Genomic DNA, 15,670 nt, shown 5'->3' on the forward strand with positions numbered 1-15,670 from the left:
ACCTCGAGTCAGAAGTTTATCAACACCATATCTTTATTTGTATATTGTCTGGTTAATGTGTAGCGAGCCTGGCGCTGGAGAATAGGTGTAAACATGACACAAGCTGTCTCAATTGGTCTGTCTTATTGCTCACCTGGCGCCCTCGACGAGCATATCTTCCATTTTATTGCACGGAAGGCGACAATGCGTCTGTAATCAGACCGAGACACGACGCCCCCAAGCGGCTACAGCGCTGGTTTATTTAAGTGCACAGCACAACAAACCAAAGGACACAACCTGGGTGAGATTTCACTGAGGAGTCACTGATAAAGACTGTCTCTGCTGGTCAGACAGCTACCGTAAATTCTTTTAATGTGCGGTACTTAATAGCTACTAAAACATAATCAATATGTGATTAATGTTTTCCATAGGCTACAACTTTAGGCTCAAAGCAGCAAACATATTTAAATAAAAAAAAGAGCGTTTGCTGCTCAACATCCTTGTGCGTAAAAGCTGGTTACCAGAGAGTGGAACGCAGATATTACTACAAGAGGATATGACATAAGACCCTAAAATAATATTTGGAAAAAAAAAGACAGAAGAAGAAATTGATTCAGAAAATGTAGAGTGTGCCAAACGTGTATTCACTGCCTTTTAGTTATGGAAACTGCCCCAACAAGTCTACATATGGGCTAATAATTACCTTATAATAAAGCCCACTAAGAGAAGCGTACACCTATGGATCTGTACATATTTTCATCTGCGCACCTTCAGTGTTTATGGCCTCTGCTTGTTTGCATGCGAGTTATCTTGTTGATTATTTACTGATGCACCGTTTTGACCCTGTTCCCGTCCAGCCAGCCTGTAGTGATGTAAATTAAATATTAAACTTTTAAAAAATCCCGCCTCAACGCCTCCATTAAGGCAAGTTTGCCTGCCTGGTGATGGAGGGAAGTGTCTCCTGCGAGGGCCTTTACTCACGAGGCTCGATTTTTAATGTTAGATTGATCGGACTGTCTAACAGGTTGCTCTCACTCACGTGTGTGTCACGAGGCAGCTGCGCCATCTAGCGGCAGTGGGTTATGACTGACCGGAAAAAAGTTTTACTGTCCCCGTTTCTCTTTTAAATTCCACGGTGTCCTGACCGGACAGAAATTGGTTGGATTTGGACTTGTTTAAACGGATTATTACATTATCTTAATATTAAATATTATTTATTTTATTTATTATCATATAGGTTTATTAGAATTCAGAAGTTGTGTGTTAATAAATTACATTAGATCCATCACCCTAAATAACTGGTCCACATGCAGTCTAACTGATTTTCCAAAAAGATTCAGCGTCCCTTGTAAAAATAGGTAACTGTTATATGAATATATTTAAATATATGGTAAAATAAATGCAATTAAATACATGTTTAAAAAAGAAAAATGGGCAATGTGCAGCTGGTAACACTTTATCTATAAAGTGTTTCTAACATTTCAGCATCTTATTAGTTGAAATTAAATAATTCAACTATTACATATACTAGAGTATATGTGACAATCCAGAAACATTCATATTAACAGAATAATTTAGTTGAACTATTCACTCAACCTATGCAGCATATCTGCAGATAGTTCAAGTTCAACTAAATTATTCTACGAATATGTAGTTGAATTCTAATGAATTATAACATATAATCCACAGATTAATATCTAACCACAAAGCAAAACAGTTGAATTATTTAATCTCCGCTAATAATAAGCTGCTGAAATATTACAGTCTAAACTATCTATTCATGGACTGTCCCAAATAAAGTTTTACCGAGCAGCTTAAAAATGGCAAAACCCACAACATCTATGCCCCTTTATTTTTTTTAATCTCAGAAAATACACTCCAAATTATAAACAACTGTTTAAAACTTCAAATTTCAACAATGCTCAACTGTTTTTTAAACATGGAGCAAACTGAATTCACCCAACCGTACTCAATAACCCTCATTTAGTTATTATCTCTCATCTCTGCCTTGATGACAGTTACAGTACGTCAGGAGAAAGCAGCCTGCATGAGTCTTGCGAAAGTAGAAGTATCCATCACCAACGAGCCATTATAGATAACATTATCTCACTTACAAATGCGATGTCTGAGTGAGGTTGAAGTATGCATTGTGGTAAATTCGCATCTCCTTTATATATTGTAGATGTTTTTGTGTCATCAAGTTGCATTCCAAGAATGTGTTTCAACATGACCTCTGATTTGAGATGCGGCTGAGTGAATCACAAGTTACAGTAGGTGGTAGGTGTGTCTGTGTGTGCCAATGGGAGATGTTTGTTGCTCTTTGCTTTTTAAGCTGGGTTAAACATATTTTTTTAAGTCTGTGGATAAGCATGTTGATTGGCACGATTCTAAGCTGACCAGTCTGATATCTTTTTCCTCTCTCGGGTTTTACAGAGAGCAAATTAGGAACATGTCTTGTGTGGTTGTCGTTCCAGTCCCTGAGGTTTAAAATATTAAGATTCTCCAATCACTGGAGATGAAAACACACTTCCAGATATTAAACTACTTCAAGACAAACGTCTAACTTTCCCTTGAAATGACAGAAACGTCTCGAGGTTCTCTATTTACAGGGACTTTCATCAGCCACATGCAACTGTAACAGTGTGTAATAGTCAGTACTATGAATTTGTATCGTAAAGGTTTATATCTGTACACACACTGTATACAGAAAGATGGTAATCTGAATTTAGGTGCATTCCATTAGGTTGTCTTTACACATACAAACAGCAGTTGAATAGTAAGTGATGTGTCATAAACAGTGTCAGAGTGCTTTGTTGAGAACATTGTCGGCTTAGCTTTTAAATCTTTCCATTGTTGGATAATTAGAGTATTAAAGCTTTTATTTCATGAATGACACTCTGTAGGTGTGTCGGCCCCCTTTCAAAAGCACCAGCAGTCTGTTAACAATGTATTGTTCTCAACACAATCCTAAAGTTGGCCAGCAGGAAAGGCATGTTTATGATATTGCTGGCAGATTATTTATACTTTATACACACACACACACACACACACACACACACACACACACACACACACGAAAAACACGAAAAACACGAAAAACACTTGTGCATATGCTCATGATTGTAAATAATGAATGCACACTTATGTGAATCTTGGAAAAATTAATGTGATTGCATTTATGTGCAGTTATCTGATCTCATTCCACATAATCTTTTTATTAGTCCCACTGAGCATTTTTTGAGATGATTAAAGTGGTGTTGTATAAACAGCCAGCACAGAGTGCACTGAGGGATACTCAGTAGTCCATATACGAATTTTTTTTTTTTTTTTTTTTTACAAAGCCCTTTGTGGATTTGCAAAAAACACCACCGTGTTACTGCAGCATGCAGCAGACGATTTACAGCATTGAAATGAAATAAATAAAATTACTGCATCTTACAACCATTTAATTAACTTTTATACACAATTGTCTAACTGAATAACTTAAGTTATTGCTATGTTCTGTCTCCATTAGCCATCTTTGTGTAAATACTCATATCTCTCTGGAAAAGTTCTGATTAGAGGCGGCTTTGGAAAACTGTCCAAAGTCTGTGCAAATGCAATGCTCAAGGGGTAAAAGGAAACAATGTAAGTTTTCCTGCAGTACGATTATGAACAAAAGTCTTGCAGATGATAATGACCAAAAGAGTACGAGGATGAAGGACACAGGATTCCTTTATACTTACTCATCATCACTGCATTTTATTTTTCAGCCTGCTTTGTCTTTTGGTTGGTTCAAAGTTATGAGTTACTGTCACTGCCATAGCCACTCTACCTTACATGATCTGACAGCGCACTCTAGTGTTTAAAGTGCATTACTACAGAAAATAGTAGTGTAGGCTATGTATTAGGGCTTAGTTTGTCTTCTTTTCCCCTATTTTAACTACCATTTTTAAAAGCTAGGATCACTTTACAAAGGAGATGGGAGGTTAAAGTTCAGAAGATATGCAGCTGTGTTGCGACACATCACCACTGACAGTGTTCTGATGAGTAACTGAAACATTTAGGGGTTGATGTTATTAAAAAAAAACAAAAACAAATAATGAAATAAAATGACTGGATTAGACTTACTCATGACTAATGTGTGCATACATGCCAAACTCAAGATATTCTATATTTAGCAGTAAAGATTTTATTGTAATGCTAATATGTGTGGAAAATATACAAATCAATTTACATATCATGAAAATGTAAATAAAATGTTTTTAGTTTAGTTAGTAGAATTTAAAGTTCTGTTAGCCCTATTGTTGCAAATATTCTGACAATTATTGTGACTGTAATTGTTGCAGAGTCTCTGGGATGTGAGTTCACTTACAGGAGCAGTGTGTGGGATTTAGAGGCATTTAGCAGTGAGGATTGCGGACTGCAAGTTGAAACTTCTGTGTCACAAGTGGGAACTTCCAGTTAGGATTCCTCTAGTGTTCATTGTTCAGGAGGATTTTACCGGATTTTATCGGCCACATTATCTGAAGAGGTCTCTTCCTCTCCAATACAATCAGATCTAGTGATGTAAACCAGTAAAAACAATACATAAAGTAGTTTGACATTAAAAATCTGTGGTTGTCAGGGCGTCCAGCTCAGTGGGTAGAACAGGCATCCCATGCTCATAGGCAATGTCCTTGCCGTAGCGGCTACAGGTTCAATTCCAGTCTGTGGCCCTTTGCTACATGTCATCCCCCTTCATGCTTAAGTACTGTCCTGACAATCTTTAAATAATGATATTAAAAAAATCTGTGTTTTTCAGGTGCCAAATGGCTCATCATGGAGGGGCGGCTAGCCACAGCGGTCAACCCAAAAAGGCAGATGGTCCTATCTAGAGCCAGTGTTGGGTTTGCCTTCTCTGAACATGGTGCTACAACATGGCAAACACACTGGACAAGGACTTGCTCCCTACCTGGATATAAACGGCTCATTCTAAGGTAACGAAGACATGATTCTTATTTTCAGGTGATTTTAGAGTATTGAAAACAACGTATTGTATTAAATTCACTTTCTGCCGATTTATGTTCTTTAATCCCTGGACCTTTAATTTCTAAACTTTCTATACAAAGTTTAATGTGCATGTAATCATCATTTATAACTACATGAATACTTGTGGTATGCCCAAAACATGAAGCAGTGGAAAATGACATGAGGCTTATACAGGATGTTCAGTACCTATGTTATGTAAGGTGTCGCCGGAAGAAAAAGAGAGAAGCCTGTGTGTCAGGACTAAAACATCAAACAGAAAGGTGATAATGAAGTTTAAGGGCTTCAAAGACGTTGTGGAATGAAAGCATGATTTCCTCCTGTGTGACTGTTTGTTTTACAGCCCAGGAGGAGCAAAGCAGACTTTGGTGTTGTGAGAAGGTACAGCTCAAAATATCACTTCCGAGGATAAAGTTACATTGTTCTGAAGCGTCTGCAGCTCACCGACATGCCTACCTGTCAGTCAGTGAAACTCTCCATTTCTGTTGCTGTCAGCTCTAATGCTACTCAGACATGAAGCCTAACCCTGGAGCTGTCGAGGTGTGTTATGGCTTGCTCAAGGACATGATAGCGCAAGAATCTGTTGTTGCATCTGCTGTTCACATCATATTACAAAATGTAATGGGTGACATTTTTGTGTCTTAGATGACACCAGCAGTTGTGCCACATCACGTCATTTCTACTCAAAACTGGAACATTATTTATTGATAGAGTTCCTCAGATCCACTTCGGCTAAATGTCTTCGGCTGTAAAACGTTCACGATGGCACTTAGTGTGCAGCTCTCTGGCTGATTCACTTCACTGGAATAATTAGCCATCAGTCCTCGATGCAAGACGATAAACACTATTCAAGAAGTACTGCCTCATAGTGCCAAATATATAGGAAAATACAGCAAAAGCTTGAAAGTAAATACAGACGACTTGTCTTTAATGTCCACCAGTGGATCGATATAATGAATATTAACTATGGTCATATCTTGTATTTGTGTTATGCTGTGAAGTTTTTCATATATGTGTAGATATGTATACAGTAAGAGAGACACACAGGAGAAATTCAAGCTTAATTTTAAAACATAATGCATTAGTAAAATCTGAACAAAATCATAGCCACACAGAGCACAACATTTCGTTCATATGTGGGAGGTTTTATGCATCATGCAATTGGGAGAGCTTTCTAAACTCCAAGACGCTCTCTTTTCACTACTGTAATTTTTGATAGGTGTAGATTTTGATATGGAAAAAATCTTAATAAGTGATGAAAACACCAGTTTCATAAATATTTTTTTTCTGTAATTAGTGTAACGGGACATAACTACAGAAAAAGCAAACCCGAGTGTAACAAAATATACAGAGGATAACATAAATCAGTAAGTAAATTTAACAGTGAATACATTCAAAAAAGAAAATATGGTGAAAAAATACATACAACGGCAACTTGGGTTTGGTTGGCGGTGGATTTAATTTTCTTATCTTTATCATGGGGTGTCATTACCAGACATGATTATGACACAATTGGCCCCAGACGTGTAAAAGGCCCCCCTACCCCCAGGGCAGGTATAACAACACGCCTGTTTCTCCTTGCAGAGCTGAAAGGCCCATATTGCACAGAGAACTCAGCCTATTTAAAGCCCTATAGCTAAAATGACGGTACAGAAACACTCTTTCTTCTAATGACATCTTCAAAGTGAGTCCTTCAGCTATTCCTTAAGTTTTTCCTCTTTTTTTTAAAAGGACTTTCGAGGCTCTGTTATTGACATGATGACTAAGCCCTTTGACAAGAAATGCAACGTTAATAGCAGCGTCGTCACGCAGCAGCTCTTCTTTAGGGGCCTTCTGAGCCCTTGGGCCTCTGGCCTGGGCCCAGTGGGCCTGTTCTGTAATACCCCAGACCTTCAGGACAGAGCACCTCCATTGCAGGTCTCTCCCAGCTTCTCACATCAGGCTGCCGCCAGACCCTCTTAGAAGGTGCCAGTCAATTGTGAGCAAGTCATTTTTCTTTCCTCTCTAGTTGTTGTGTCAGTCTGAGGGCACCCAGCCCTCGCTGGCATGGAGTTTAATGTCTTTTCTCCATTAACAGAAAGCATGCACAACAAACACTGAAGCTATTAAAGTCAAAGCACAAACTACCAGACAAGCCAGATAACATATAAAAAGGGTCTTTCCAGCTTTCTTCCAATAAAATGACGGGCAAGAATTACAGCGGTATAGGAATAATATCAAGGACACCAAGTTGTCCTGATAAATGTCAATACAACCTTTTCAACAATATAGTATGTACCTGACATTCGCGAACCCTAAAAGATAACCAGATGTGTAGGGAAAGCAGGCCACATGTGTGGTATATCGTGTGAGGCATGATACATTGTTTGCACATGCAAACCCACTGCTTCTCTGTTGTCTTATACTAAATGGGTTCTTTACATGCTTTTCACTCGTTCAAGTTTCTTAAATAGCAGCCCAAGTCTAGCCGCAGAATCCCTCCTAAGAGACGGCGTTTAATCTCAACCATCAGCTGGAAGTTTAAATGAGCTGTGGGGAATAGGAGAAGACAGCCAACTCTCCCTTCACAGGCCTAATAGTCTCCGCCATCAGCAGCACTTCATACACAACCACTGGCTGGCAGATTAGAAGGAAGGCTCACCACAAACACAGACAGATGCACGCACCAGCATGCTAGTGGATTCAAGTCATGTGTTTTTATTCAAAGTATAATGCGGAAATGCACAAATTGCAACACATACAAATACATTAACACACGATGACTATCTAATGGGCGATACAGCAATCCGCCCGCAGACAAGCACTTCCTTTAAGTGGACTATAGTGGGCTGTGTGACAGCAGTCACTCTCTTTGTAAATTAATACCACATCATACCAAAATCTAGCCAGCAGAACTTAAGTTGCCTAGATTAATAACAGTTTAAAACAGCTAGTAGTCAATATTTTAACAATGGTCTCATAACTGCAAATATGTAAAAGAGGTCGCTCATATTGATAAAATTTCCCTCAGAAGCTATCAGAGACTAAACCAGAGGTAATACCCCTTTTCCACCCAAATTAGCATGTACGTGCAGGTTTTGCGAGTCTGTGTACATTTCATCATGGAAAAGTGTGGTCATGGAAACACCTATTACAGCAGTAACCACCACAGAAGCCATTTTGGGTACTTTTCCAGGTGTCAATATGTCTGTCAGTGGACAGATTTTGTCACTGCTTTAGCATTACAACTGTGCAAGATGCAGTCACAAAACTTAACGGGAGTGTAGTTAATTTCGAAGATGGCTGTAGTCTAAGCATGGGGCCTGGAAGTGGGGGGGAGGCAGCAAGGAAGGGGCCAGTGCCCGTCCACTTTACACCCTTGGCCCACATTCGTTTCAGGTTGCAGCTCGAAGTACCACAGCTGGAATATTGCAAAATGGTCCCGAGTTTATAGCCGTTACTTATTCAGTCTCTTTCAAACTCGTCGCTGACAAATTCAGACCGATGTTCGAGTGCTGCTTGGACTGAGAAGGGCAGAATTTGTGGCTGAAATGAGTCACAGAAGTTACCAACTGTCACGATGGGAAAGGGGCAAAAATTAGCGTGTCACATAACCATCACTGCACATTGGAGCTGGAGCTGATAAACAGCTGTGACTGGGAATTAATGTCAGTTGTACCCTTCCCCTCTAAAGACAAAAGCCAAATATTATTGGGTGTTGATGCTTAAAGGAGAGTGAATATTAGACTTAAATTCACCAGATAGCTACAAAAACAGCTACAAATGAATGACAATGTTTCTCTGCGTCTGCTGGATGTGTAAATAAGCAACTGTTTGCTAACAAGGCCACTGGCTGTAAATGGAAAAAAAAAAAAAATCAGCTATGGCATATCTAAGATTTATTAGCTTCCTTGACCGCCTTGTGCAAGTTTAAGAACCACCAGTCTGATCCCGTGACATTAAGAGATGAAGTGTAAACCACCATTGCCTCACACTCTGAACACCGAGTTACCAAGAGGTGGCTGCAGGGCTCATCTCAGAAACGTACATCACAGGGAAATATTTCTTGATTTATACAACTTGATTCTCGGCATATCAGAACCCATACTGCAGGAGCTGGACCGCTGGAAGGAATGTTGCAAAAAAAGAACAAACTAATTGCAGACAATTGCTCCAAAAATGCAGAACATTACAAATCCAGGAAAAGATGATGGAACAATATGATCACAACAAAAAGCAGAACAACTGCCAATAACAGGCACACTGAAAAAAAAACAAAAAAAACAAGCACAGACAGTCCTACACCCTCTAGCAGTCTGAATTAAATTGTAAACATCCAATCATAATTAAGACAGAGGAACATACAGTACTGTGGAACATATACTTATGTTTTCCAGTCAGCAGATTATCATTTAATTTTCGGTTGGCCTGTTGTGTACTCGGTTAACCTGTTACGCTCCAACACTTAAAGGAAAACTTCCAAACTCCTTGTATACACCAAGGTCTTTTTACAGGTCTAAATGAGTAGCACTGCATATGTTCAAACGGTTGCATAAAGGCGTTTTTTGGCTGCTGAGGGAGCCGCACAAAATTTGATAAATTGCCTTACGAAATGTCACATGAGTTTGACAATGATATAAGAGTGTTATGCTAAATCAGTGTTTTTTCTGTGATTTGTTTTTGTTATTAAATAGTTTTGTTAAGAATTTTCTGTTTTGTTAATTTCTTTTTTTTTTTGTTTGTTTGGTTTTTTTTTGTGTGTGTACACTACCCGAGTGTAAAACTACTGGATCCTGGTATCGCTACCAGAACTACTCTAGCTGTGCAACGTTTGGTTTTGTTTTGTTGTTGACAAAACACATTGAGGAACCAAAGAAACAACAAAACAAGATAAGGACAAAACAACCAGCAACAACAACAAACAAAACCACCAAGAACACAACACGCATATAACACAAACAAGAAAACAACCAGCCTAAACCTTACCAAAAAAAACAAACAAACAATAAAAGCACACACGAACTAAAAATAAAACAAAATAAACAAGTCAAAAAAACAAAAAAAGGCAAAAAAAACACAACACAACTATTGAAATAAATAAAACACACTACTACTGCCTGCTCATGCAGTCAATGGCAAAATATTGTCTGCTAATAGTGTGTCAGGTAATGACAGTTCATGCAAGAAATGTACAGACAGTTGGCACAGCTGAAGCAAAATGCAACAGCTGTTACGAGCCTGTTCGGGGCAAATGTTGAGGGGAGGAGGGAGAAAACATATATGCAAGAAAGGTGTGCTGCAGGTACAACAAGTAACTGCTTTAATGGAGACTGATGGACAATAAATAATTGCCCTCATCCATTAAGTTTTTTTTAGTTTGTTTGTGTTGTCTCTGTGCGTGTTTACATGCTAACAAAATGAAAGCAACACCAAACTGAGGCTTAAGTGCACAACTGGACACACCACGGGACACCAGGCCCGGCTACCCATCCAGCTAATGGAGAGCAACACAGCATCAGTCAAGTCAGACCATCAGGAGTTCAGGTAAGGCCAGCATCCTGTCTCTGGCACCAGTAAGCGATACTACTCAGTATATGTTGCAGTCTGTAGCTGGTAGAGCAATCATCTCTGTTGTGCTGCCTGTGTCACACATTATCATAACACAATACTCATCATGTCAAAGTTAAACCAACTGCTCCCAAAAAAGCACATCATTTCCTGTATTATATTTCCTATTATAGATGATGCAGATTTGCTAAACAGAGCAGTGTCTTTTTGCATTAATAAAAAAAAGAGAATCAATTTGGCTTCCATGTTAAAGGTGCTACGTGCAACATTCAGAGTCTTAGCACGACTCTCACCTCTGACATCACAAGCAAAAACGGAGTGGGCTGAGCTGAAATGGCGGCCGCTAGCAGTGCTAGCAGTGCTAACAACAGTGAAAGTGCTGACAGAACTAAGGGTGTTAACATAGGGGGGACAAGAGGGTGAACATCACGCCTCCGCAACAATGCTGTCCCGCAACTGTGGGTCGGGACGGTGTTAGAGGAAACGCAGTATCAGTGCAGAGCAGTGGGGTTTCACTAGCCAGTGCTACATGAAGGGAGGGACTCATATGCACTAACATGCATGTGTGGCCTGCCTGGCTACCAAAACAATGAACAGAGGGAGCATGACTTCATTCTCTGCTCAGGATGCAATTACTCCACTATTTTTTTAAATAGCAAATAGCTGTCTGCTGTTATATTAATGTTCATAATCTCATATATAGAACCTTTAAACATACTGAGAGAACTCTCCGCAAAGTGGTAAGCAATAGCCATTATCTCTGTACACACATTACCCATCTTGGCCCAACATCAGTCATGTATTCAAAGGTCTTCACTGTCAAAGCTGAATTAGCTTTTATCTAAAGAAAATAGTCCCTCCATACTTTCTGATTTCAATATCTTACCTTTATGATGGTCCAATATCCAAATCCTTTTCTTGTAGTGCAACAGTGTTTCCTGCCTCTTCCCCATGGGAGGCCGACTTAAACTGCAAGCCAGAAACAATATGTCTCGGTCACTACTGCATTCTTTTCACAGTCAGTGTGTGTGTGCAAAAGCAGTTAAATTTACATAACATCATTGGTCCAATGACTGTGCACAATGCAACTCTGTCATCACACTTCACACAGCTTCTTTTGAGCAGCAGATGCCTCTTCTCAACAGTTGAAGCCTCAACAAATAAACACATTTTAAACCCATTTGGTTTAAAATACTACAGTTTAAAATGAACTGGCAGTTAGCTTATTGTAAATACTTATTCTGTTGTCTTCGTTCAAACTATGATATTTTCTAACACCTTACCTGCAGCAGTGCCTGGCTGGTCAGAAAGTGAAGACACCAAAGGTCCTAATGCTGCCCTACAGTCAAACATTGAGCCTGACTGTTTTAGCAGTTCAGTTGGAGCCTCATAACTCCTACAGAAGAGCTTGTGGAAACAAAAGTCACTCAAAAAGACAACTTGGCACTCCACTATACACTTTCAAGTTTGTGCCCACTGCACGTGACAACAACTCCAGTTTGTCTCTCTCAGCTCCGAATGATCCAATCATCGGAAAAAGGCTTCAAACACCTGCTTTTATAACGCATAGCTCCTCCCACTACAGGAAACATCACTTAATGAATCAATTAAATCACAGACGTTTGTTATGTTGCTAAAAAAAACATAAATATCATGATTTAACAGTAAATAAACTTTGGTTAAGAGGTCAAACTGGTTACACTTACAAAAAAATGCTCAAAAACCACTGTTTTCTTATGTTAAATTCACAACACCCCTCTACCTGTCTCACACTTGGCACCTTCCTACAGGAACACCTTTAAAAGGAAGTAAAATTGTTTCAGCGCGGTTTGACAGTTCCTAGTGTGAAAATGGAGGTAATCATGTGCAGCAGGTAAGAGACTCATTTAATCTGACATAATATAGATGCTAAAGTTTAAATTTGAGACATGAATAAGAAAATATTTGTTATGTTTTACAAACAAAATCTCATAAATTTTGCTGTTAAGAGGCCCAAGTGCCGGCTATGAAATAAGTGTGTTTGTCAGCTTACTCGGTTTAGAAGACATGGGGTATTCCCTGGATTTATTCAGAGAAGTAGGTTATTTTGGGAAGCTGTGGGTTTCCATCTTGTGTACTACATTTGAATTCAGGCTCCCTCTTCTTCTTCTTTGAGGCTTTACAGCAGCTGGCATCCTTATCGTTGCATTACTGCCATCTTGTGGTGATATTCCCCGTCAGTGCTGTGCCCTGCCCATGACCTTCACACTCGTATCACACTTCTTTTCATTCTTGTCTCCTATTCATTGTAAATCTGTCATCATATCCTTTCTCACTGCTGCATTTTCTGCATGTTTCAGAATCTTGATATTGTTCTCAAAAACAAGTCGGACATTTTTCCTGTCAGGTGACACGTGCTCTTTACATCACTGTGTGCAATTCTCAATCTGGTCTGTTTACCTGGTTTCTGAATATAAATGCCTTCCACTTGTGTCTTGCTACTCTTAATTGATTTACCTCTGTGTGATGCTTTTTTCCCCTGTCTTTGAAAGGTTAATGTTTACTTCTACATTTCCAGTGAATAACAGCTTGTACAGTCTTATACATTACTAATACATCATTTTCTCTTAATGTAAGACAGCAATGCCTTATGTAGGGCCAGATTTGGCATGATTCTCCAACCAGTTTTTGAAGCCTAAAGACACATGGACAGTTCCTGTGTCTCAGTTTTAGTTTTCAGTTCAGCAAAACTTGTTTTTTATCGACAGTGTGTTTCATCTCTTTTATGAACCTGAAAGTAACTGCACAGGACATATATGAAAGACTCATATGAGGTAGGATATGCCTTATTCATAATTTCTAGATTTGACAGGGTCATAATTCGTGCATGTGAACATGTCAGAGTTGAAGGAGCTTTGACCTCACTGAAGTGAGACATGATGGCCCGCAGGCCCCCGGGGTCTGTGAATGTGGCCATGGCTGGAGCAGACCACACCACATGATTCCCATTCTCATTACCTCATCTTGGTAGGTGGCTGGCTGGCTGTCCGTGTCTGTCTGTGCTGGAGTCAGTGTTAGTGTCTCTGTACACATGTTTGTGCTCTGGAGGATATTCTTTCTATTATATTCATATACCATCCAACAAAGTAGTGTCCTGTTCGATAACATGGTATGGATTAATGCAAAATATTACAGTTCCAGCCAAGTTTGAGATTAGTTACACCTACAGCCACATCACAGGATCTGCCTTTGTGCTCACTGACACCACTGTTTTGTAACCCAGACTTTATGTAGCTAAGGGCCATTGAGGGTTTTTGTGTTTTTATTTTGTTTTTATTTACTTATTTGGATTGCCATTATATGTTACTAGCACAACAGCTAATATTCCTGGGGTTCATTGAAAAAAATGATTGGTGACTATGTTAATTAAACAGAGGAGAAAATAATGTTACATAAATGAGCATACATATATAAAGGCGTATGCATAAAACAGGTAATTAAATAGCTGTACAATAAAAAGATGCAGCACTAGTCTGTAATACAATCAGCAGTACTGCAGCATACACTCAACTACCCAGAGACCTAGAGTGCAAAAACACCTAGAAACCATGTATCAGTATGAACAGCCTGAAATCAATCTATTACTCAACACTTACAAATATAATTATCATATTTTTTTTCTGTTTTAAAGGTCCCATATTGTAAAAAGAAATGCACACAGTCCATATTCAGGCACTGTGCCTTTAAACAAGCTGTCAGGACTTCTGTGAAATTGTGATGTCACAACTCTGTTTTTGAACTTGAAAAATAAAAATTGTAAATGTTTTTGCAGTGACATCAGCTAACAGGAAGTAAACATGGACCCAAGCTGTTGCCGAGCGATGCAGTCCCAGTGAAGCAGTCTACAGACTGAATCATAATGTTTGTTTATGACAACTTCCAGATAGAAATCCCCTGCGTCATTTAAAGTGAACGTCGCTGGGCAGACGCTGCCTCAATTAGTTAGTTCTTATCCACCTAATAAAGGCCCACCGAAGAGGGGGAAAAAAAAAAAAGTGTACGCTATGTTTAGAATATTTATTCTGCTGTACCTTGCCTTTTCTGACAGAGAATTGAAGCCCTTATATTAAAGCCACCAGACTCACTGACAAAAACAGTCATTTTACTAAGCCAAACACTGCGTTACTGGTCTACCATAGCATCGACTGATTAGTGTGTAAGGTAAAGTGGAGCAAATATTAAAATATAGTGTACACTTACACAAATTTTGACTTTTATTATTTATTTATTTATTTACTTATCTATTTTAGCTAGCTAAAATATGTTTTGCTGCAGCCCCTGTCTACAGCAGGACATTGTTTGGCTTCTGTGTCAGTAGATTAGATATTAAAAACCCCAGTAGAGCAATAAAGTAAATAAAATAAGCACAGCAGACACGTCAGGTAGGTTGGACCACTGTGTTTAACTTTATTTCTTTAAGAGTTACAGTTACAGCTGAAAATGATGACAGAAATCAACAAGTTTGTAGATTTAACAGAGCTCCACAGTTGTAATCAGTTGCCAGTTTTCCACCTGGAAGTGATTGTTGTTGTCAGCACAATGACATGGTGATTCAGTCTATAAAGATTGAAAGTGGACAGGACTTTAAAGAGACAAACACTACAATAGGGCATTTCCGACAGAGGATGGATACAAGTATATTTAGACATAATGTGTTTGTTTGTTTGTTTATTACATTAAAGCATGTGAACATGTTCTAACAGAAACCCAGAATACAAGTATGAACCTGAAAATGAGCATAATATGGGACCTTTAACTATTATTTGTGTAGATATTAATACAGAATTTTATATCATCTTTTCAGTTTTTATCAATGACAAATGCTTGCATGTATAAAAGTATATTATGTATGTAGCTTCATGCATTTACACTGAGTGTACATCCTGATGGGACCCGTCATATTGTTAGTGAGCTATTTAAAAGTATCACTAGAGGGCAGCAGAGGACTTGATATGCAGTACAGCGCTCACATTCACTCAACTGACCAGGATATTTCAAGATGAACTAGATCCAGATGTGTTGGAATTGTATTAATTTTAATGACTTTATTCTGCAGTATTCCAAAGTATGACCTCATGGTAGATCACACCTGACCTAC

At 38.8% G+C, this 15,670-nt stretch overlaps 1 protein-coding gene across 1 annotated transcript in view; it reads left to right on the forward strand.

Moving 5' to 3' along the window:
- The first annotated feature begins 12,387 nt into the window (after nt 1–12,387).
- Nucleotides 12,388–15,670, forward strand: part of tbx5a (T-box transcription factor 5a) — a 30,710-nt gene continuing 27,427 nt past the window's right edge. Inside the window, exon 1 of the mRNA XM_049604374.1 lies at nt 12,388–12,406. The gene's annotated coding sequence lies outside the window, so the exon portion shown is untranslated. The remainder of the gene's footprint in view (nt 12,407–15,670) is intronic.

Source organism: Epinephelus fuscoguttatus, linkage group LG18 (genome assembly GCF_011397635.1).
Source record: "Epinephelus fuscoguttatus linkage group LG18, E.fuscoguttatus.final_Chr_v1".
NCBI classification, from domain to species: domain Eukaryota; kingdom Metazoa; phylum Chordata; class Actinopteri; order Perciformes; family Serranidae; genus Epinephelus; species Epinephelus fuscoguttatus.